Consider the following 24902-nt stretch of genomic DNA (forward strand, 5'->3'; position numbering starts at 1 on the left):
CCCCCACCCCCATCCCTGGCTCCCCTCAGTCAAGCCTAAGCCCTCCTTTCATCACAGAGGGGGATCCCTGTCCTCGAACTTCCTGCTGCCCAACGACCCCCACGCCCCCCCACTTCACACAGGTCTGCCTCCCCACATTCAACCCCTCCACAGCTCTGCTACCAAAACTACTGTGTCTTGCTGTGACAATGCAATGCAGCTTGAGCCATTCTAGGAGCTACTGATTTGGGGAAGTGACAGTGACTTTAGGAGACATTTACTTACTGTTTGCCACACTGAGAGCTGCTATAGTATTTCCCCTTTGAACCAATGTACTGATTGCAAGGCCCTGTCAACCCTGGAGAGCCAAAAAATTCACCCATATACACCTGCCTTCTGTCCACTGCACAAACAGCGTTCCCACCCAGCCGCCACCCTCCCCAAACTGCCTCCTGTTCCAGAAAAGCGGAGGGACTAAAAACGGCAGCTGGGGAGCTCAGGTGACTCACCCAGCATAATCACCTCCTCCCAGAATCTCCCATCTTCTCCTGGGGTTTTTGCCAACACAAAATAAAAAAGAAGCACGAGATCTAAAAACAACAACAACAACAACAAAAAACCCCTCTCTCAGCGTTTATGCAACAGCCTTTCTACCTGGGTGCAGATTTAACCCTTGGTCTCTGCGCCTTCCAATGAAGTTTCCTTAAAATGTTCTTATGCTGAGGCTGGGAGACAGGCCTTCCGGGTCTTATGTGGTTCCAGCTCTACACTGGAAGGTGCTGAGTAAGACATGTGCCTCTTTCCACTGCATCTTCCTCTGGAAGTGGAAAAACTACTACCTTCCTACTCCTCCAGTTTCAAAGAGGGAGTTGAAGAAGGAGGAGGAAATATCAGAAAAAAGATTGGGATAAAGTTTGCTGCCCCAGAAGTCACCATGGTCAGAGATCAGAGCTCAAGCAGGACAAGAAGTAATAGAAACCACCTAAGGCCGGCACCACCACTCTCAGAACCTGTCTCCACCTGGCCGGGCTGCAATGTGGCTCTTCCACTTACGTGACCACTCAAACTCCAACTGGCTGCTCTTTCCATGAGCAAACCCCCATTGAGCTGTTCCTGCTCACAGGGAGAGGTGTTATCTTCCTCCTACAACAGATCATTAAAAACCCAAGCAGGTGAGGACACATGAGCTGTGGAATGAGGGACACCCCTGTTTCCGGTGCTACCTGACAATGGGTCGATCAGTCAAAATTGAGAATTCAGTCTCACCTGTTCCTAGAACAATCACAGGAGCTGCACATAGCTCTCTAGCAAACTTGCTGGGTAGGAAGTGGTGTGTGCGTGTTTATCTTTGGCATTTGGCATCTAGAAAGACAACTTATTTTTGTGATAGCTGGTGCTATGACTACAAAGTAATGAGAATGCTCCCACAAGGCACATGCAAATCTGCTGCAGCATATTAGTCAAGAAATCCCCAACTTGGGACTTCCCTGGTGGTCCAGTGGCAAAGAATCTACCTTACAACGCAGGGGACACAGGTTCGATCCCTGGTCAGGGAACTAAGATCCCACATGCCATGGGGCAACTAAGCCCGCACGCACCACAACTACTGAGCTCGCACACTTCAACTAGACAGCCTGCGTGCTGCAAACTACAGAGCCCACGCGCTCTGGAACCCGCGCACCATGACTATGAGCCCAGGCGCACTGGAGTCCATGCACCACTACTAGAGCGAAGCCCGTGCACCGCAAGGAAGAGCCCGCACTCTGCAACAAAAGATCCAGCATGCCTCAACAAAGATCCCGTGAGCCGCAACTAAGACCCGATGCAGCCAAAAATAAATAAATAAATACATAAAAAATCTTTAAAGAAACAAAACAGGCAAAAGACCAAAAAAAAAAAAAAAAAGAAAGAAATCCCCAACTTACCAAAAGTTCTGTTCTGAGAAGGAACTATTTTTCCATAGAAACATGTTACAAATGATGGCTGCGTTCTCAGGCCAGCCCACCCCATCAGGGCCCACCACTGTAACTGAAGTAGTGTATTAACCATACTTAACACTTAAACCAGAGTTCAGAATAGGAAAATGAATTCAGTGTTCCAACATGGGACCTAGGAACGTATCTTTGCTCTCCAAGGCGCATGGGCCGTAGAAACTGGGGTTTCTTAACCTTCAAACTTGAAATAAAAGGGCATGAAATAAAAGGACTTGAGCATCTGGGGGTGGCTGGGTAGGAGGGAGGGCCTAAGGAGATATGAACCTAGGTGGAGATGAAGAATAAGGCTGGAGGAAAGGAATGCTGAATGGATACTGCCTTACAGGAGAGAAGGGCTAATTAAAGGAAGACCAAGTAGAACTTCCAGAGAGAAGGGAGCCTGGGACAGTCCCCTGACATATCAGGGGAAACACTCTTGAGAACTGTCTTCCCTGCTGGGTACCTCCTTTCTACCTCCCTGGGCCCACCGCTACGACTGTAGTCTCAACCCTTGGCCAAGGGCAGAGACTGCTGAATCCTGTTACTAAGTGGCCATAACCTGGGCAGGTGCCTTGGCTAGCTTGTCGGATAAACAGAGGAGGGCTCATTTGTCAGAAGCTGGGTGGAGAAGATTGGAACGCACAAGTTTCTCACTGGGACTGAGTAGATGGCAGCTTGACTTGAGGCTTAGGTTGCCCCTGAAGCCAAACACTGTTCGTTTTCTGGTAGCAACGACAGTTCTCCTCCCTAGCTGTTTGTGTGCATGACTTAGGAGCAGAGAATATGGTAAATGAGATAACAGCTATTTTCCATTATAAGTGCCTTCTTAAAAAACACTTTTATAGTTAATTCATCTTCTCAGAGACACAGTCCGAGGAAGAGAGTCTGACTGTACTGGTTTCTAAGAGAAAGGAGTGGTCCAGAAAAGGCCAGTTCAGCCCTGGCTAAGGCAACGGGGAGATGTGGGTTCAGACTTCATTGCTGGAGGTTCTGAGCTTTTAACGTCTGTGATTTGAACACGGGAGCAGGGCCCTTTGGTACAGATTAACTCATGTGCTGGTGGAAGCCCTCAGGAACTAGATCCACCAACTGACCGGTGGTGCTGGGGAGGAAGGGGGCCACTTTGGGGCATTGTTAGATGCACTATTTATTACACAGACTGCAGACAAGAGAATGCTGGTTGTTTTGAAGGAGGCAAGCAGCCAAGTTTCTAGCTCTCCACCTCCGAATTCACTCAGAGAGAGCAGGGAAGAAAGGATGCCTGCAAAAGGAATACAGATCCTCTCCAACAAATCCTGAAGGGCAGCTCTAATTGCCAGCAGGCATGGTGGCTTAAATAAAGGCCGGAAGATGGAGAGAAAAAAACCCACCCAGGATACCTCCGGTCAGAAGAATCTGGCTGCGTAGCAGGAGGTCACTGCTACCCATCCTGTTGTTCTATCTAGTCCATGCAAACACTGAGTACAAGGACAAAGACCCCATAGTCATAAAGGGGTTTCTATCACGAGAAAACAAAGGGGTAAAGTCAGAAATTATCCAACACCATCCAAAACACTTAGAACAATGCCTGGCATATATTAAATGCTCATGACATGCTAGCTATTATTACTATAACTCCATACGCTTTCCCAAATTATTCTGTAGGTTGTTAGAAAAAGATACGGCTTTTGCTTAAGTTTTTATATTTTTTAATATGATTTTTAAAAAATTAATTAATTATTATTTATTTTTGGTTGCATTGGGTCTGTTGCTGCGCGCGGGCTTTCTCTAGTAGCGGCGAGCGGGGTCTACTCTTCCTTGCGGTGCACGGGCTTCTCATTGTGGTGGCTTCTCTTGTTGTGGAGCACGGGCTCTAGGCACGCGAACTTCAGTAGTTGTGGCTCAGGGACTCTAGAGCACAGGCTCGGTAGTTGTGGTGCCTCGGCTTACCTGCTCTGAGGCATGTGGGATAGTCCTGGACCAGGGCTCAAACCCGTGTCCCCTGCATTGGCAGGTGGGTTCTTAACCACTGCGCCACCAGGGAAGCCCAGATATGGCTTTTGGCTTTAACTTCTTTACCTACTGCTTACCACTAATTCTCTCTTCTCCAAAAAGAGGTGGATCTTTCAAACCGGCCTAGGACAGCGCTAGAGTCGAAGACCAAGTTCTGGTCACCTATTTGCACAGCTCAGACTTGGACGTGGGTTTCTGGCAGAGCCAGAAAGGGCTCCAGCAGCTCAACTGTTCTATCCCTTCCATAAAAGGCCACTCTACTTGTCCCTGATAAAAAGCACTTTAAACACACACATCCAACCCTAGGAAAATCCAGAGTACACACCACAGCTCCTGAGACACACAATGTCAATAATCTTGCCAAGATTTTCTAGGTATAGGGAACTGGAAACTTTGCAAATTAATAGTCACAATGGGAAATGTGACCGGTATTTAAGAAACACACACACACACTCACACAGTGTGGCTAGAGTCCCTGATTGTTATGTACTGAAGAGCACTGCCTCTTCCGTAGTGAGACGAGGGAAACTCAGAGCCAGGGTAGTGTGGGTGAGTGTGGTGGTGAAAACTTAGCTGCACTCCCAGCTCCTGAATGTCTCTGGCTTGGAGACTCAGCAGCCTTCGTGGCAGTCAGGCTCCCACCACCAGCTGTCTTTCACACAACATAACAAGATCACTGTTTGGGAAGATGGGATTTTCGGTGTTGGGTTTTGTATCCCATAAGCTGGCATGCATCTGTCTCAGGGGCAGTTTCCTGAAACAGCTGCATGTCATGGGCCCTGGCAGACAGGATTTGAGATACAGGAGAAAGATAAATGAGATACCAGAAGTAGGAATTCAGGGATGATAAAGGTAAGAAGGAATGAAACTATCTAGCTGTCCTTTTCTCACTTCTGTCCCACAAGAGCTGACTTTTCCTACCTGGTCCTCACTAAGGAATCATAAACACTCCTGTTTCCCTTTCTTGACAGATCCAGGCTTCCTCCTGGCACCTCCACATTTTTGCCCTGACAGCTCTAACACATCAAGTGACTGTGGTATCTAAAACTGATGCTGGGGCTTCACTGGTGGCGCAGTGGTTAAGAATCCGCCTGTCAATGCAGGGGACACGAGTTTGAGCCCTGGTCCGGTAAGATCCCACATGCTGCGGAGCAACTAAGCCCGTGCACCACAACTACTGAGCCTGCGCTCTAGAGCCCGCGAGCCACAACTACTGAAGCCCACGCGCCCAGAGCCTGTGCTCCGCAACAAGAGAAGCCACCACAATAAGAAGCCCACGCACCGCAACAAAGAGTAGCCCCCACTCGCCGCAACTAGAGAAAGCCTGTGAGCAGCAACGAAGCCCCAGCACAGCCAAAAATAAATAAATTAATTAATTTAAAAAAATAATTTAAAAAATAAAGCTGATGCTGGCTACCCCATTAAGAGATAACCAAGGTCATGTGAGCTGGCCCGACATGTTCTGCTGCACTTGTTTATGGGCAAGAGGATTAAAACAACCTGTCAGGGGAGGGAAGGGGGCAAACCCTGTACACAGGGCCAGCACTGGGAACACCACACAGAGGCCTCCTGCCAAGAGATCTTTTGCTCAAATATAAAGCAGAAATCTCTCACCAAACACCAAACCAGCTAACTATGCCAAATACCACTTACGATCCAGTGACTTTGAGGCACTGCTCCATTTTTCCAAAGTTCTTCGTATAAAAGGTTTGGGTTTTTTTGGAGGGGGTCCAGGAGATTAGAAGGATGAGCAACATAGGGCCCCATTAAGAGTCCCAAATTAAAATAATACTCAAGCAAAGGCTCTCTGTCTCACCAAGAAATACATGTGGCATAGGGCTTAAGAAAGGGGGGTGTTTCCAGGGTACTTTTGCATAAAGAAAGCACTCAGGGGCTTCCCTGGTGGTGCAGTGGTTGAGAATCTGCCTGCCAATGCAGGACACAGGTTTGAGCCCTGGTCCGGGAAGATCCCACATACCATGGAGCAACTAAGCCCGTGCGCCACAACTACTGAGCCTGCGCTCTAGAGCCCGCGAGCCACAAGTACTGAGCCTGCGAGCCACAACTACTGAAGCCCGCATGCCTAGAGCCCGTGCTCTGCAACGAGAAGCTGCCTCAATGAGAAGCCCTCGCACGGCAATGAAGAGTAGCCCCCGCTTTCCACAACTAGAGAAAAGCCCCCGTGCAGCAACGAAGACCCAACGCAGCCAAAACTAAAATAAATAATAAAATAAATAAAGTAAAAAAAAAGATCTGTGCATTTAAAAAAAAAAAAAAGAATCTTCCTGCCAATGCAGGGGACACAGGTTCGAACCCTGGTCCAGGAAGATCCCCCATGCCGCAGAGCAACTAAGCCCGTGTGCCACAACTACTGAGCCTGCGCTCTAGAGCCCGCGAGCCACAACTACTGAAGCCCACACGTCTAGAGCCTGTGCTCCGCAATAAGAGAAGCCACCGCAATGAGAAGCCCACGCACCGCAATGAGGAGTAGCCCCTGCTCACTGCAACCAGAGAAAGCCTGCGCGCAGCAACAAAGACCCAAAGCAGCCAAAAATAAATAAATAAATAAATAAATTTTCTAAAAAAAGAAAGCAAGCACTCAGTTCTCAGATGGCTAAATGCCCAATCAGAAGTCAAACTATCAAAACAAAACTTCCTATGACCATTTCTTGCCCTATACAAAGTCAGAACTGGGAGGCCATTTAGGTACAGCTCCAGGGCAGAAGGGCTCAGGCAGCAGGGAGTCAGGGTCGTCCTCTCTGACCAGAGGGTTAACCTCACAGTGACATCACTAGCCACCAGACACAGGAAGGAAGGGAGAAGGCAGTCAGCACCTGAGCCTGTTGCCCTGTGGTTCCAGGCCGTCTGGGCTCTCCACAGGGTTACTGTAGAAATTGGCCCCTGGCTTTGCTAAATTAGATCCTTTCTCCCCTGCTCTTCTGCAAAACCATTTGTCACAGCCCCTAAATAACCAATCTTCCCCTCTTAGCAGGCCTGAGCTGCTACCATCTGGTCTCTGCCTCAGGCACTCAAGCCTCGGCAGAAAGAGGATGTTTCCATTTGGGTGCTCCCTTGGCTGTCTGGAGAGGTCGGCAGACAGGAACTAGGGTGGCACCCTTCTCCAGCCAGCCAGAGGGGGATGCGAAATACCTGCTGGCAACCTGTGCTCCCTCTCCAAGCTCCCCTTCTAGCAAAGGAGCAGCTACCCCTTCCTAACCTTCCACCCACAGTCTCACCCCGGCCAGGGAGATGCACTCATCCTACAAGAAGTGAAGGTAGTTAAGTCCAGCTTAGGAGCTAAAGAACCTGGCTTAGGGAAGAAAGGGATATTGTGCTGCAAAAGATTCCAAGAACAAACTCCCCGAACCGCCCACCAAGCTCTTCGGAAGAGCAGGGGTATTTTGAAGCGCTTTCCATTTCCCCACGTGTTAGAGAGGAGGGTGGCCTCAGGCAGACACACACCTGGCTGGGTCATCATCTCCCCTCAGGAGCCCTGGTCTCCCTAACACCAGAATAAGTCCACACCTGCCAACGAGGACCAGCCTGAGATGGTAACGTGCTCCGGGGTTCACATACTCACGCGTCCATTAATCTTCCTCCAGATCGCTGCTGTCGTGCAGAGCAGTGAGGCGGGCTGAGTCCCGCTCTGAGCCCCTGAGCCGGTCACTCCAGTTTGCTTGGTGTATTGTGGGGGGAGGAGCGGGGGCCGGAGAAGGAGGAGGAAGGGAGATTATGATTCTCTAGTTTCAAGCCCTGCCCCTAAAACCGAGGAGGGAAGCAGCTGGGTTCCCACTGCAGGAGAGCTCCGATCTCTGGGCACTACAGCTGCATATGGAGAACTCTGGGGAACATGCACATCCAACACGCTGGGAAAAGGAGGGGAAACCAACCCGGAGAGAAGTGAGCTGGTCTCCTGCCAAGAACTCTGAATGGTACTCCTATCAGAACTAGAACATAACAGGAGGTAGGCAGGTTTATGGTCTCTGGGGAAAGGCAGGAGGGGAAACAGTAAAAGCCGGACTAGCATGGGAACAAAACTTGCTCCCTGGCAGGAGAGTGGACAGCCCAGCTGTCTGCAAGGCAGCAGCCACATACAGTCGAGTGAGACACTGTCCCCGTTACACCTTTCGGAGGCAGACAGTCTACACTCTAACCTCAGGTCGGTTTTCACATGCTTTGGTTTTGCCGGCTGTGCCCTGAGCCCTGCAGTTTGGAGCATGGTCATTTCTATGACCCTGTAAGTCAAGGTCCACCACTTAAGGACCTGTGCCCCTGACTGCCAGTGGCAGGAGGGAAGGGGGACTCTCGCTGGTGTGCTGTATAGGGTCGAGCAGAAGCCACAGATGGCCCCTCTCACGGAGAGGAAATGCTCCTCCTTGGCCAGAGCAGAGCCCAAGGCTGCCACAGAGAGGTGCTATTTAGCGACAGAAATGTCTGTCAGGAGTGGCAGGAGAAATGGCCACCAAGTACTTCTTTCTCACCAACTGCTACCATCAGCCGCCACAGGCTGCCTCTGAAAAGCCTGCAGAACCTCCGGTGGCAGTAACGGCCTGTGAGTCACTCCCCCCATGAGAAGAGGGAAATCTGTCCTGTCCCTGGGCCTGAAGAAGCCCCACAGTGTCCTCAGCCAGCTCTGCCCCAAAGCTAAAACCAGTCCCACCTGCCAGGACAAAAACCTCGGACAACCTACCCTCCACCCACACCTGCATGTAGAGAAACCAGTCCTCTTACTCTGCCACATGTCGGGGGCATCCACAGTCACCTCAGCACTGGGAACAGGAAGTGATGGCTTCATATTCAAAGCTCCCCTTAAACACATACACACACACACGATTTATATGTATACGTACCCATACTTGGGGTAAATGTCTATATACATATATATATATATATATACACACACTGTAAAACTGATTTGCAGACCCAAATCGTTTCTGGATTTTTCTTTCAGCGGGCAGCTAGCTCCCTTTCCCTGCCTGCAGCTCCAGCCTTGCCCTCGTCCCTCCCTAGAGTCGCACTCTGGGCTCCTGCCACCTGTCTTCAGGTGTTCTCTCAGACCTCCAGGCCTTCGCCACGGCCTCCTGCTGTCTGGAACGCTTTGCCTCCATCCTCCGTTCCCATTCTTCTTCCTGGTTAGCCTCAGCTCAGACATCACGTCCTCCAGGAATTTCTCCCTGCTCCACCTCTCTGACTTCGCAGGGTCCCTGACACGTCCCTCCAGGTGTCCCAAAGACAGCCGTCTTCTTGCACTAGGACTTCGCTCTTGCGGAACGGCCTGCCTCCTTCCCAACTCTCGGTGGCTGTCTTGTCCGCCACTGCACAGGAGTGGGAGCGATCGAAGAGGAATTTCCAGGGCTTAAGTCAACTCTGTGCCCTCAGTGCCCAGGCACAGTGCCTGGCACCTAACAGGCTTTCAAGCAATGCTTTCCTAATTCATGAGAGAAGGTCAGGGTCTTCCTGCTTTTTTCGGAGTGACTCTTTACCCAATAGCTCTTAGCACATCGCTGCTCCACGTGACTACTTCACCCTGGGCCAGGGCTAGAATGCTGGTGCCCACTGCTTTTAATCCATTCTCGAGGGCCTTCTGGTGTCTCTATGGACGCAGACTCTGGCAGGATTTCAGAGCTCCTGGCCAGTGTGTGGAGCTCGGGCCTACTGCCCTTTCACCTGTCCTTCCCCAGCCTCCCCTCTGCCATGAGGGCTGCAGGTAGCCCCCGCACAGGTCTTCTAAGCAAGAGGACTGCTTCTGAAGTGGAAGCAATGGGGGATACAGCTCCAAGTCCTCAAGAGAGAGCAAATCTAGATCCAGCTCCACCCAAACAAGTTACATATCCTGAGCCAGTCATTCACCCTCTTGCGACCTGTGTTTCCCCACTTGTATAATGAGGGGCTGGAGATGAGCTCTGAGGGTCTGTCCTAGGTGGATGTGAGGGCTCTCAGTGCCTCTGTGCTCATAAGCCTTCCAGTCCTGTCCCTGAGACCACAGTAGGAAGTGAGCATGGTCTGCACATCCTGAAGACCACATCCTGACCTTGTCTTATATCGAGTCAGCCTGCCAGAAGTCTGGCTCCATAAGTAAACCTCACCTAACATGTCTTGGACATCAAGCTCGCACACTGGAAAATCTCTTCCACCTAGGGCTGAGAAAATTAAAGTTAAGCTAGGTGACAACTCTGGACTTAGAAACATTACAACCCTGAACTCAGTGTGCCCTAGGCAAGAATCCTCTCCCTCTCTAGACTTCATTTACCCACAATTTACAAGTTCCTCACCACTCCCAGCCTCTCTGCATACGACGAATGTGGCCACAAGGTGCAGGAAAAGGTACCGTGACACACAGTCTACTTCCAGCAGGCCCCAGGGCTCTGCAGCCTTAGTCTGAGCAGCTCTTGAGTAGGCACAGCTCCTGGTAGGCTAGGTGGCCTAGAACCTGCCCCCCCCCCCGCCCCCGTAGCATGACTCCCTAGCAGCCTGGCTCCTTGGAGGGCTCCTGGATGGGGAGCTGCCTGCCTGCCTGCCATGGTAGCCGATCCATGAGGAGAAACCAACTTGGCAAAGCCCAGCAAGCAGCAGTTTCAGCCTTGCTGCCCAGAATGGGGGAAGGGGGAGGCGGGTCCAAGCAGACCAGTCCAACAGGTCCTTTTTCCACCATCCTACACAGCTGGTGCCTTCTGCACTGGTTCAAAAACAGGAGCTTCAAAAGTCAGTTGGAGGGCTTCCCTGGTGGCGCAGTGGTTGAGAGTCTGCCTGCCGATGCAGGGGACACGGGTTCGTGCCCCGGTCCGGGAGGATCCCACATGCCGCGGAGCGGCTGGGCCCGTGCGCCATGGCCGCTGAGCCTGCACGTCCGGAGCCTGTGCTCCGCAACGGGAGAAGCCACAACAGTGAGAGGCCCGCGTACCGCAAAAAAAAAAAAAAAAAAAAAGTCAGTTGGAGCTCTCACACCCTGAGTCACAAAGACCAAGGAATCAAGAGGAAAGTAGAAAATGGTTATCGCATTCTTGCCCTACCCATAATGGTCCTGGAGAATGTGGTCCCCGACACCTCACAGCTCTTGGTCAATTCAGAAAAGCACCTGATCTCCCCCGAGATGCTCAAAGAGAAATCTGGGTCCGCACCACCACCAGGTGCTGAGGTGGTGTGAAATCAGTTCTTTCTGTGCCATGCTCCTTAGCTTCTCTCCCACTATAAATAACTCCAGCCTTCTGATATAGACCACATGATCTCTCCAGCTCTGGACAAAATTCCCAACACCCTGTGTACCTCTGTTCACCCACTGCAGAAGCAGGAAAGATGAGGCCAATTTAACCAAAAGCAACAACATAGCCAGAGATGCTGTGTATCAGGGGCAAGAACAGAATTCAGCAAAACCGGGAGGGCCTGACTTTTCCACTCTGTTCTCTACTTCGGGAAGCCAGACAGGGTTTCCTCAGCAGTGCACTCCCCCCTTGTGGTTTCCTCTCTTGAGTTCTTAACACAATCCAGTAATAGGGTAAAACGTCCCCCTTAGGGCTTCCCTGGTGGCGCAGTGGTTGAGAGTCCGCCTGCGGATGCAGGGGACATGGGTTCGTGCCCCGGTCTGGGAAGATCCCACATGCCGCGGAGTGGCTGGGCCCATGAGCCATGGCCGCTGAGCCTGCGCGTCCGGAGCCTGTGCTCCGCAACGGGAGAGGCCACAACAGTGAGAGGCCTGCGTACCGCAAAAAAAAAAAAAAAAAAGTCTCCCTTATCCTCTCATCCTGAAAAAGTTGTTCTTTTTAGTCATTATTGAACCTATTAAGACACCACTTAAGACTTGTGACTTATATGGCCCAAAATTGGATAGACAAATGTCTGATTCACAAATCAATATGGACACACTTCCCCAAGGGTGGTGGTAAATGAAGAATAATACCCATGTTGTAATTTTTCTTATTGTTTTATTTCACAAATAATTCACTGAGAGATGATCATGTGCAAAGCACTCTAATAGACTCTGGGGGAGGAAGGGATACAGAGAAGGATAAAATACAGCCCAGCCTTCAAAAAAGTTGACTACCTAATTGGAGAGATAAGCACAAATCACACTGTCCAACGTGGGACCAAATCCAGGAGCTAACTGAAGTTACAGTCTGCCTATGCTGTCCAATTTACTAGAAGTCTGTAGCTTTTGTTATTTTTCAGAGGAACCATGCGCTGAGAGATTTGAAGATCCCAGGTCTCGCTTCTAGCTACGACCATGAGTTCTACCAGGATCTATCTAAACCCTGAGACTTGGGACTTCCCTGGTGGTCCAGTGGTTAAGACTCTGCGCTCCCAAGGCAGGGGGCCTGGGTTCGATCCCTGGTCAGCAAACTAGATCCCACATGCCACAACTAAAAGATCCCGCATGCCACAACCACGACCCGGAGCAGCCAAATAAATAAATAATAAATATTAAACCCTGAGACTTCAATGAATGGGGATGCCCACCCACTGAGTGGACCATGATGAGAGTTGTGAGATGCTGGTATGAAAGCAAGTCAACCCGGGGAGACTCACTGAAGAATCCATCATTTAGCCTTCCTTGTCTCATCCCCATCTAGAAACCAGAGACAGGCCCAATATACAAGCAAAGATGAGACAGGAAGGGCTTAAGCACAAAGTCAGAAAAGTTGCTCAGGGCTAAGGTCATGGAAATGAAGTCAAAAAAAGACCTTAGCATTAGAACAGAAGAGGGTGCTCTTGGGGAAAATCTGGAAGGGCTTCGTAAAGCTCTGCATCCAGAGGCCCATATCTCAGTGCTGGCTTGACTATGGAGGCGCCTTAATATACTTTTCCTTTTCTTTCCCAATTATTGGTTGTCAAGCCTGGTCTCCCTCATCAACTCCCATTCAAGCAGTGAGATAGCTTGACGTATACACTAGTACCAGTTTTTAAACTGTACCCTTACTCAGCAGGCTACCAGCACTGTCAGAGTTCTTCTGGAAGGTTTCAAGAAGGAACGAATACTTATTCCTGAAAGTACTTGGAAAGAAATTCCCTAGACAAACAGAAGATTCTATGCCATCCTAAAAAAAAAAAAGGTAATTCAGGGCCTAAGGATAAAGATTAAGGCCCCAGTCTTCCTCTGTTGGGGGAAAAATAATTCTGAAGCTAGTTCTATTTTTTTTTAAATTGAAGTTTAGTTGATTTACAATATTGCAGGTGTACAACAAATTGATTCAATTATATATATATGTGTGTGTGTGTGTCTGCACACACATATATACGTATTCTTTTTCAGATTCTTTTCTATTACAGGTTGTTACAAGATACTGAATATAGTTATATTGTTCCCTGTGCTATACAGTAGATCCTTGTTGTTTACATATTTTATATATAGTTCTAGCTTAAAAATGGTAAAGCTAGTGAGACTTGGTCCAAATCACCTCCAAAGAAAATCATTTTCTGAAATTAAAAAAAATAAATAAGTAGGTGAAGGGGAATGTGAACTGTTTTGTTGAAAACCTTTCCTACAGCAGATAGCAGATTAGCTGCACAACATTCTTTTGGAATGGTTTACTATGCAGAATTTTATAATGTAAAGCATTCCAAATGTTAAACTGGGAGTTCAGCACCTAAACATTTATTAATGAGAAAAACCCTCACACCCTAATCATAAGGAAGGTTTAACATCAGTGTCTGATATTTTGTCAGTTAAGGGTTGGTTTTAACAGTGTGGATTTGGCAGCTTGCTCTATCGGCTGTTTCACAAGCAGTTTCTGTGGTTTCAAGAGAGGCAGGGTGTTTGCTTTTAAACACTATCTTAAAAATATATTTCAGAATAGGGTTCAACCACTCCAAGACAGGAGGAGAGAATGAAAACCAAAACAAATAAAGGAATCTGGTGCTACCAAACAGAAAGGAATCACACCAAAGGCGCAGGAGAGGAAAAGACACTGTTTGCCACCGGCACCAAAATGGCAAGAAAAGCCAACTTAGTGCTTCTTACTACCAAGTTAGAAGATAAGGACACAGAAATGGCACTAAAGACAGGAGGTCTGGGACTCCCCTGGTGGCTCAGTGGTTGAGAATCTGCCTGTCAATGCAGGGGACACTGGTTCGAGCCCTGGTCCGGGAAGATCCCACATGCCGCGGAGCAACTAAGCCTGTGCACCACAACTACTGAGCCTGCGCTCTACAGCCCGCGAGCCACAACTACTGAGACCGTGTGCCACAACTACTGAAGGCCACACACCTAGAGCCCGTGCTCCGCAACGAGAGAAGCCACTGCAGTGAGAAGCCCGTGCACCACAACGAAGAGTAGCCCCCGCTCGTTGCAACCAGAGAAAGCCTACATGCAGCAATGAAGACCCAACACAGCCAAAAATTAATTAATTAATTAATTAATTATTCAAAAAAATAAAAAAGACACGAGGTTAATAAAGGGAAATCTTTATCTCTTCAAAATAAACTTACCTGGCTCAAATCTATTTTATTTAAAAACAAAACAACCTCAACAGTTCCACACCAATGCAAAGGACTGTCATCTAATCGATTAGCAGCCACACCTCTCTGCCAGCATGATGTGGTAATTAAGGTAGAGATTTGTCCCCCTAGGAATACAAGTACAGAAGGGCAGAGCCCCTATGGACCTAACCCATTATGACAGCCTTTTCATTAGCAAGAGAACACTGCCATGCACTCTCCAAGGAAGCAGTGGCCTGCATCACTAAAGAACACCTGTATGTGACAGCAGCCACCTCTGAGGAAAGATAAAAATGTGCTGGAGGGACTTCCTTGGTGGCGCAACTGTTAAGAATCCACCTGCTAATGCAGGGGACACGGGTTTGATCCCTGGTCCGGGAAGATCCCACATGCCAGGGAGCAACTAAGCCCGTGCGCCACAACTACTGAGCCTGCGCTCTAGAGCCCGTAAGCCACAACTACTGAGACCACGTGCCACAACTACTGAAGCCCAGGCACCTAGAGCCCATGCTCCGCAACAAGAGAAGCCACCGCAATGAGAAGCCCACGCACCACAACGAAGAGTAGCCCCCGCTCGCCGCAACCAGAGAAAGCCTGCACATAGCAACGAAGACCCAACGCAGCCAAAAATAAATAAATAAATTTAAAAAAAATGTGCTGGAGGTGGGAAGTGGGGAGGGGGAGAACCACTCATAAGAAACCCAACAGGCTGTGCTTCTCAAAGTAATTCACATGGACCTTGGTTTTTCCACTGTAACAAAAAGATGGATTCTAAAGTAATTTAGAAATGGCATGTAACTGTGACCTTAGAGAAGTGAATCAGGTTTGAACACAAATACAATCATATAAGTTGAATTCCTCCTCTTTTTCTGCTAGGGCAGCAATAGGGGCGCAAGTGGATAAGTGATGCTTCAATCAAGGGCAGCAGCTCACCCCCTTTACCCATGCCCCATGCTGGCATCTTTAAATCAGCTCAAAATTTCAGAATTTTGCTAATAAAATCAAAACCTCTAACAGTATAAAAGAAAAGGCACTATATTGCCAGGGGTAGACAAGCAAGTAAATCAAACCAAAAACTCATAAACTCAAGTTAACTGAAATTCCACAGAGGTTCACTCTCATGAAGAAACAACTCCGGATGTCTAGGAGGACCACATGCATAGCTTCAGGAGAGAGAAGTGAACCAAAAGGAAGACTGACAAATGCAAACAGGAAGTAGTGGCATATTACACAAGCAATGGGATAAGGAGACACAGCAGGACGGACAGAATTCAGCTCCCAGGATTGGACTGGCAAGTCCCACACACACACAGAGGCCTGGCACTACCAGCTGCAGTGCTCTCAGTGTCCTTGGCAGCCAAGGCTAAAAGCAAGTAGCTCAGGGCTTCTGCGTGTGTAAGTGTACATAATGGTATATAAAAAGAAAATATTAGTTTCGTAAGGATAAAATGTACATAGTTAAGATCCACAAACAAAAGTTTTCTTTTTTGGGGGTAGTGAGGTGCTACTGAGCAGGACAGTCAAATCTAAGAATCCAAACTGTCCTATGCTGTGAGGTATTTACTTGTTGGTTACCAATTTCAGATCTCAAGACTCTGGTTTTTCTAAAGGAGCTCTTGGAATTCCAGAAGGTAAGAAGAGATGAAGAGGGAAACCAGAAGCCAGGATTAAACAATAAGGTCAAAAAACTGTTTCCAACAGCTGTTAAGACCAGGGAGCTAAACCCAAAAGAGCTGCATCTCCTGCACTGTGCCACCTTTACAACAGGCCACAGAGGGCAGAAAGAAACAACATGGGGCAGAGGAGAGCACGCACAACTCTGAAGCCGGCCTGGGAGCCATGTTTTGCCCCACACTGACTGTGAGCTAATCCTAAGGGATCTATCTTCTTCTGCCAGGACACAACTGAAGCCAGAGCCAAAGTGCTCTCCACGGTCAAGAAAGTCTTGTTCTGACACCAGCAAACACTCTGAACCACATGAGTTTGTTACCTTAAGTTACTCAACATTTCTGGGCGTCTGTTTCCTCATCTGCAAAGTGGGGAAAATAATAAGACCTACTATCTCGCAAAGATTAAATGAGTTAATGAATGTAAAACAGCTAATTAAACAAGTATCTGGGACAAAGTTAAGTGCTCAATAAATGCTGGCTATTATTATGTCTATAGCTGAAGACACTAGCCTCAGGGAAAACTGTGCCCCGTGAGAATGGGTGTGTGAGAATGGGTGGGGGCACCATCTTCCCAACCACTGGGAACAGAGTAATGTACTTAGAGGGCCATCCAGGAGGCACTGTTACTGAGTCACTGCCTTAGCTAATAGAGTGAACAAATCTCCTTTGAAAGCAAGTCTATCTTCCATACAGACCAGTGGCCGAAGAGAGAGAAAAAAGCACATCAAGTTGAATTCTGGAAAGAAATATGCTTTGTGTAAAAAGCAGAGGCTTATGGGACTTGCTGAGTGATGGGAAATGGAGCTACAATCCTGCAAGTCTATATGTAGACACAAATTGATATAAGGTAAGCACTTGATTAAACTTTTTTTTAATGATTCTGATGAAAAGTGATTCTGAGCAAATAAGATGAGTGTAAAAAGATTTGCTTTAAAGCTGGTCTGAGTGACTACTAGAGGAGGCCCAAAGGTCTACTATTAGTGGTACTAAGAAGAGCTTTTAAAAGTATCCCTGGTGGCGCAGTGGTTAAGAATCTGCCTGCCAACTGACATATATACACTAATATGTATAAAATGGATAACTAATAAGAACCTGCTGTATAAAAACATAAATAAAATTAAATTAAAAAAAAAAGAATCTGTCTGCCGATGCAGGGGACACGGGTTTGAGCCCTGGTCTGGGAACATCTCACATGCCGTGGAGCAACTAAGCCCGTGCGCCACAACTACTGAGCCTGCGCTCTAGAGCCCGCAAGCCACAACTACTGAGCCTGTGTGCCACAACTACTGAAGCCCGGGTGCCTAGAGCCCGTGCTCTGCAACAAGAGAAGCCACCGCAATGAGAAGTCCACGCACCACGACAAAGAGCAGCCCTCGCTCGCCACAACTAGAGAAAAGCCCGCACACAGCAACGAAGACCCAACGCAGTCAAAAATAAAAAAAAAAAAAAAAAAAAAAGAGGCGCTACGTTAACTGGAGAATGAATACAAGCAAAAGAATAAGGTGGAAAATAATATAGTAGTTCAGAAATATATTTACTGCAACTGTATCTCTTAAAGACTCTTCAAGCAAAGATAAAGTTCCCACGCTGTTATATACACAACGAATCTGCTTACCTCTTCCAGGAGAAAATAAAGTGCACTTACATAAAAGCGGGATTTGGTAGGTGTGTTTCACTAAGAAACAGGACTAACAAAGAGTTAAGTACAGAAGAAATAGGAACAAAGTGTGTAGGCTCTGCAGCCACCCTGAGAACAGACTGTTGGGTGTTCTGGCCTCAGTGAGTGCCTGGAGCCTACCAGCCTTCAGCTATTATAGGCACCAAGGTTTTTCAAGGATAGAGACTAAGCAAGCTTTGCAGTTTTCAAATTTGGAATTGACCAATAACCTACATATAAGCTTAAAAAAAAATCTACTGTCATAATGAAATCCAAGTAAGCCAAAGGATTTTTTAATGGGGAAAAAAAAAAAGCCAGTGCTCTGTATTAGAAGGAGGAAATAAGCCAAATTTTGTTAAAGTCCCTCAGGTCACTGAGAACCAGCTTCCTCATACAGATACACTGCAAACCAAGGCAGCAAGTGCCTTCCTGCAGTTCAGCCAGGACTCTGGGAATTGCAAAACAAAGGCTCATTATGAGGTCACAGCAAGTAACCAGCCAATCAAGGACAGGGATGATCCACAAAAGCAATTCTCACACTCCTGTGTGGACAACCCTTTATGCCTTAATTATTAAGGACCTCAAATAGCTTTTGTTGATGTGGATTATAGCTACTGTTATTATAACTAAAACTGAGAAAAAAAAGGGAAAACGTTAATCTATTAATTCACTTAAAATAATATTACTAAATCCATTAAAACTATGTCTTAATAACTATATTTTCCAACATATCAAGTTAATACATACCATCACAGTAAAATCCAGGTTAACTTTTTTTTCTTTTTTCTTTTTTTTTGCGGTACGCAGGCCTCTCACTGCTGTGGCCTCTCCCATTGCGGAGCACAGGCTCCGGACGTGCAGGCCCAGCGGCCATGGCTCACGGGCCCAGCCGCTCCGCAGCATGTGGGATATCCCTGGACCAGAGCACGAACCCGTGTCCCCTGCATCGGCAGGCGGACTCTCAACCACTGCGCCACCAGGGAAGCCCCCAGGTTAACTTTTAAAACGTAATTAAAGCTATAACATAGATGAACGTTGAAAACATTATGCTAAGTGAAATGAGCCAGACACAAAAAGACAAATATTGTATGATTCCACTTATATGAGGTGCTCAGAACAAGCAAATTCATAGAGAAAGAAAGTAGAAAAGAAGTTACCAAAGGCTGGGGGAAGGGAATATGGGGAATTATTGTTTAATTGATATAGAGTTTCTATTTGAGATGATGAAAAACTTCTACAAATAGTGACGCTGGCTACATTATGAATGTACTTAATGCCACTGGACTATGCACTTAAAAATTTATTAAAATATAAGTTTTGTGTTACGTGTATTTGACCACAATGAAAAAATAGAATTAAAGCACAAGGCCGTGAGAAAATTTCAGACTACCACAACTGAGGAACATTCTATAAAAATAACCAGCATTCTTCAAAACTGTCAATGTCATGAAAGACAAGGAAAGACTAAGGAGACTATAGAGACAGGAGAACTACATGCAATGTGGGCTCCCAGACTGGATCCTCAACAGAAAAAGCACATCAGTGGAAAAACTGATGAAATCTGAAGATGGTTGGTTAACGGTATGATACCAAGATTAATTCTCAGTTTTGATACATGTTCTATGGTTATATAAGATGTTAATATAAGGGGAAGCTGGGTGAAGAATGTACAAAAACTCTTTGGACTATTTTTGCAACTTTTCTAAGTTTAAAATTATCTCAACATTAAAAAAAATCAAATTTAACTGTTTAAAAAGAAAATCACAAGGTCAATGTTATGTATTCAGAGGAGGAAACGAGCCAACTTTGGTCAAAGTCCCTCTGGTCACTGAGAACCAGCTTTCTCAGCTAGAACAACAGCAAACCAAGGTAGCAAGTGCCTTCTTGAGGCCCAGCCAGGACTAAATAGGGGCTGGGAACTGCAAAACTCTTTTTTTTTTTTTTTTTTAATGAAATTACCAAGAAAGCAACCAAACAAAGCCAGGGAGAATTAACCCAGGTTTTGCCTACAGCTGTGGTTCTTATTACACTTTTTGGTTTCAGAAAGCCTTTGCAGTATTAAAAATAACTGAGTTCCCCAAAAGCTTTTGTTTATATGGGTTATATCTATCAGTGTCGCCATTCATTTAAAAGAACATTAATAAACCCATTACATATAAACATAAGTTACTTATTTTTAGTGAAGAAACTATATTTTCCAAACCACAACTTCACACATACTAAAGGAAGTCCACCTGATGAACTGATTTTCATAATGTAATTAAAACACAATGCCAGACCTCCCCCCCAACCAAAAAAAACTAACAAAGAATAAAAAAAAGAAAAAATGAGAAAAATAAAAGAATAAAGAGAAAGGGAAAATGAGAAAAAGAAGAAAAATTAGGGAATAAAGAGAAAAAACAGGGGAAATAAACCACAGACAAAACAACAACAACAAAAAAATCTCACAAGGCCAATGCTATATGTATTAGAAGGAAATAAGCTCACTCGGGTCAAAGTCTCTGAGGCCCAGGCAGGGATTATTACAAGGGCTGGGAACTGCAAACAAGGGCTCCCTATGAAGTCATCACAGGTAACCAGCCCAAGACTGAGGACAATCAACTCAGGTTTTGTCTACAACAAAGGTTTTCTCACTTTTCGGTCTCAAGAACTCTTCACACTCTTAAAAAATTTATCAAGGACTACAAAGATCTTTTGTTTATGTGCGTCATAGATATCAACAGTTACCTTATTAGAAATTGAAACTGCTAATTTTTAAAATTATTTTTATTCATTCAAAATAACAATAAACCTATTACCTGTTTACACAACTAACCCATTTTTTAAACGAAGAAACTATTTCCAAAACAAAATGAAATTTGCAACAAGAGTTACATGTTTTATATTCTTGTACATCTCTTTAATGTCTAGCTTAATGGAAGAAGGCCAACTTCTCATATCTGCTTCTGTATTCAGTGTGTTTCCACATGCTGTTTTGGTTGAAAGATATAAAGAAAATCTCATTTCACACAGATGTGTAGTTGGAAAATGGAGTTTAATAGCCTTTCAAATATTGAGGATTTTCTTCTTTGATACTAGACCAAAACTCCACAAGTAGTAGTTCTTAAAGACTAGTTGCAACGTGCAATCTGAAATGTTATCAATGAAACTTTTGTGTACTTTTACATTAAAATCCACTGGTCATCCTGCGCTTTGAATGGCTCTTTTACCCACTGACAATCTAGGAAACATTCCTTCACCAAATTATGCAGAATTTCCAAATACTGGCATTTCATACAACATCAAAAAAATCACATTCCATCAATCTTATCACCGATCTCATCAAAAAAATTCTGACAAATACAAGTTTTCCAAAATTCTAAATTTTGCTTGAAAACTTGAATTTTATCACTGGCAATGGTGACAGGCTTTGTTCAATTTCAATAAAACGTCCACTAAATACTGCAGTATGAACAACTATAGTTTGTCCATCAACTGTTATTTCAAGTAAAAATGATGATCCATGTAGATGGTTCGGCTCCAACACACAAGTGCATTTTCTCCAGACAGCTGGACTACGGTATATAGCAGCAATGCTCCATGAATACTTTGCATTTCTTCACTTGGAACATCAAAGACCTTTATTATTGGAGGGTTGAGATTTAATTTAAAAAATAATAATTTTTAGTGCTTCATCCAAGGCATTCTTAAGTGAAAATGGCTTTTTTTTAAACCACAAGTGTGTAGCAGGAAAGTCCATGACTACGACCACCAGCAGTTTTGTGCCACTGCCCTGATTCATGTTATGGCACCAGCAGTTTTCTCTGTCCCTGCTTCTGCACCAACAGTGCAAATGGAAATGAAGTTGTTCCAGGATAAACCATGAGAGCCAAAAAAGTTATTCAGGGCTTCCCTGGTGGCACAGTGGTTGAGAGTCCGCCTGCTGGTGTAGGGGACGCAGGTTCGTGCCCCGGTCCGGCAGGATCCCACGTGCCGCAGAGCGGCTGGGCCCGTGAGCCATGGCCGCTGAGCCTGCGCATCCAGAGCCTGTGCTCTGCAGCGGGAGGGGCCACGGCAGTGAGGGGCCCGCGTACCGCAAAAAAAAAAAAAAAAAAGTTATTCAACCCTATGCATATTTATCACAACTTGTGTTTGTTGTTGAGCATTCACATAAAAGAAAATATTTTTTTTTTTTTTTGCTGTACGCGGGCCTCTCACTGCTGTGGCCTCTCCCGTTGCGGAGCACAGGCTCCGGACACACAGGCTCCGCGGCCATGGCTCGCGGGCCCAGCCGCTCCGCGGCATGTGGGATCCTCCGGGATCGGGGCACGAACCCGTGTCCCCTGCATCGGCAGGCGGACTCTCAACCACTGCGCCACCAGGGAGGCCCGAAAATATTTTTTGAAGCGTACCTGGTGCTGATACAACTTGAGCCATGTCTATAAATCTGCTCATTTGTAAGGTGAAAGTAAAATTTTATAAATAAGATATTACCTCAGTCTTCATGTTTGCAGCTAAATCTTTAATTTGACAAGTCACGGTAACATATGAAGTGGCACTACCCTGAACTTTACTGACTTTTCATTCAGTGGGCATTCAGGAACGTCAGCTGTTCAAAACATCACTAGTCTGTCTATTGAGTGGGCTATTCCAGCCAAAGCAATAACTCATCCTGTAAGAGGCTTCAGTGACTTTGTCATTTCTAGGTGGAAAGCTGGAAAAAATTTTGGCTTTTAAAGAGACCATGGTGTGTATGCTTAAAACACGTAATTCCTTCTTCTTTAAACTCTGACTGATTGGTCTTGAAATGATGCTTCAACTTAACTGGCACCCTAACACTACATGAAAACACTCTGTTACATAAGATACAATAAAGTACATTTTTTGCATCTATAAAGCTGAGAAGGTAACTTTCATTATGATTTTCATTTCTTTTTTTTTTTTTCAGTTCTTGTCTACAGTTTCGCCCAGTTTCTTCAGAGTAGATCCCTCCCTTTCACTTGTTGATATGTCCAGTTGCAGTAAACAGAGCTGGCAGCTACGTTGAGAAAGCAAGACTTCCAACCTCCCTTTTTTTTTTTTTTTTTTTTTGCGGTATGCGGGCCTCTCACTGTTGTGGCCTCCCCCGTTGCGGAGCACAGGCTCCGGACGCGCAGGCTCCGGACGCGCAGGCTCAGCGGCCATGGCTCACGGGCCCAGCCGCTCCGCGGCATATGGGATCCTCCCAGACCGGGGCACGAACCCGTATCCCCTGCATCGGCAGGCGGACTCTCAACCACTTGCGCCACCAGGGAGGCCCCCAACCTCCCTTTTTTAAGCCAACAATTAATCCTTAAATATAAGAGAAATACTATAAATTTTCTTCTATTTTAGAATAAAACAGAATTAAGTGCTAAAATAAACTATAAATAAAAATTTAAAAATTATTAGTTTTCCCAAAAGTTTTTACAAGTAAGTGTTGCAGGTTGTACTTCTTGTGTTTCTTCAAAGGTGAAGGAAAATGCTGGGATTTAAAAATAACTACTTATTGGGGCTTCCCTGGTGGCGCAGTGGTTGCGAATCTGCCTGCTAATGCAGGGGACACGGGTTTGAGCCCTGGTCTGGGAGGATCCCACATGCCGCGGAGCAACTAGGCCCGTGAGCCACAACTACTGAGCCTGCGTGTCTGGAGTCTGTGCTCCGCAACAAGAGAGGCCATGACAGTGAGAGGCTCGCACACCGTGATGAAGAGTGGCCCCCGCTTGCCTCAACTAGAGAAAGCCCTGGCACAGAAACGAAGACCCAACACAGCCAAAAATAAATAAATTAATTAATAAACTCCTACCCCCAACATCTAAAAAATAAATAAATAAATTAAATAACTACTTATTGTACAACAATGAGGTTTACAGAGATTAGCAGGTATAACCGAAGAAAACTAGTAAGAGTACAGGAGAAGTACTGAGAACAAATCGAGTTCATCACTGAAAACTTCCATATTTTTTTTATAAATTTATTTTTATTTATATTATTTATTTTTGGCTGCATTGGGTCTTTGTTGCTGCACACGGGCTTCCTCTAGTTGTGGCGAGCGGGGGCTACTCTTTGTTGTGGTGCGGGGGCTTCTCATTGCAGTGGCTTCTCTCGTTGCGGAGCATGGGCTCTAGGTGTGTGGGCTTCAGTAGTTGTGGCACACAGGCTCAGTAGTTGTGGCTCTTGGGCTCTAGAGCGCAGGCTCAGTAGTTGTGACACATGGGCTTAGTTGCTCCGCGGCATGTGGGATGTTCCCAGACCAGGGCTCGAACCTGTGTCCCCTGCATTGGCAGGCAGATTCTTAACCACTGCACCACCAGGGAAGTCCCAGAAAACTTCCATATTTATGCCTTAAAGTACTACCTTAAAAATTCTAGCAAACACAAAAATAAAGAAGTACACATTCCACTGGCCAAGAGTGATGACGTCAACACACATCATTTAGCCTCTGGAAAACTCCACTGTACACTGGTGAGAGAATGAGAGTGAAATAGGCAAATACTGCATTAATGTTACAGTGAAAATTATTTTGACTTTGTATAGCACCAAACAGGTCTTAGGGACGCCAAGGGTCCCCAGACTACACTTTGAGAACCAAGTTCAATATTGTGCTACCAAAATTAGTAAGTGCCTCCCAAGATCTCTCCCAAGACAGGATCTAGAGTTATGGCATTCCTGATTGGTCAGAGGAAACAGCCTAGAACTAGCTTAGACCCTGTCACCAGGGAAACTGGGATGCCATCCCTAATAAGTTGTCAAGTTGCCAAGCCTGGATTTACTGAGGAACGTGGCTCCAGAGACACAAAAATAAAATGTTTTCTAAAGCAATGAGTCCTTAACTTTACAGAAATCAGAGGAATAGGAGAAAGAAAGGACTGGGTGGTTCTGGGATTTTATACATGAAGGCGATCTCAGACTAGCAAAATTCCTCTCCTGAGCCATGCCACAAAAGAGGCATACAGGGCTTCCCTGGTGGCGCAGTGGTTAAGGATCCGCCTGCCAACATAGGGGACACGGGTTCGAGCCCTGGTCCAGGAAGATCCCACACGTCACGGAGCAACTAAGCCCGTGTGCCGCAACTACTGAGCCTGTGCCCTAGAGCCCGCAAGCCACAACTACTGGGCCCGCGGGGCTACAGCCCATGCTCCGCAACAAGAGAAGCCACCGCAATGAGAAGCCCGCCCACCACAACAAAGAGTAGCCCTCACTTGA

At 46.3% G+C, this 24902-nt stretch overlaps 1 protein-coding gene across 14 annotated transcripts in view; it reads right to left on the reverse strand.

Moving 5' to 3' along the window:
• The window catches only part of MARK2 (microtubule affinity regulating kinase 2), a 59417-nt gene that overhangs the window by 24993 nt on the left and 9522 nt on the right, over positions 1–24902 (reverse strand). Inside the window, exon 1 of one of the 14 annotated variants that reach the window (XM_060102994.1) lies at positions 7525–7639. The exons of 12 other annotated variants lie outside the window; for them this stretch is intronic. The gene's annotated coding sequence lies outside the window, so the exon portion shown is untranslated. Of the gene's footprint in view, positions 1–7524; positions 7640–24902 lie in introns of those variants that run through there. One more of the 14 variants, XM_060102995.1, reaches the window with a different exon arrangement.

Source organism: Mesoplodon densirostris, chromosome 7, assembly GCF_025265405.1.
Source record: "Mesoplodon densirostris isolate mMesDen1 chromosome 7, mMesDen1 primary haplotype, whole genome shotgun sequence".
In the NCBI taxonomy this organism is placed as follows: Eukaryota; Metazoa; Chordata; class Mammalia; order Artiodactyla; family Ziphiidae; genus Mesoplodon; species Mesoplodon densirostris.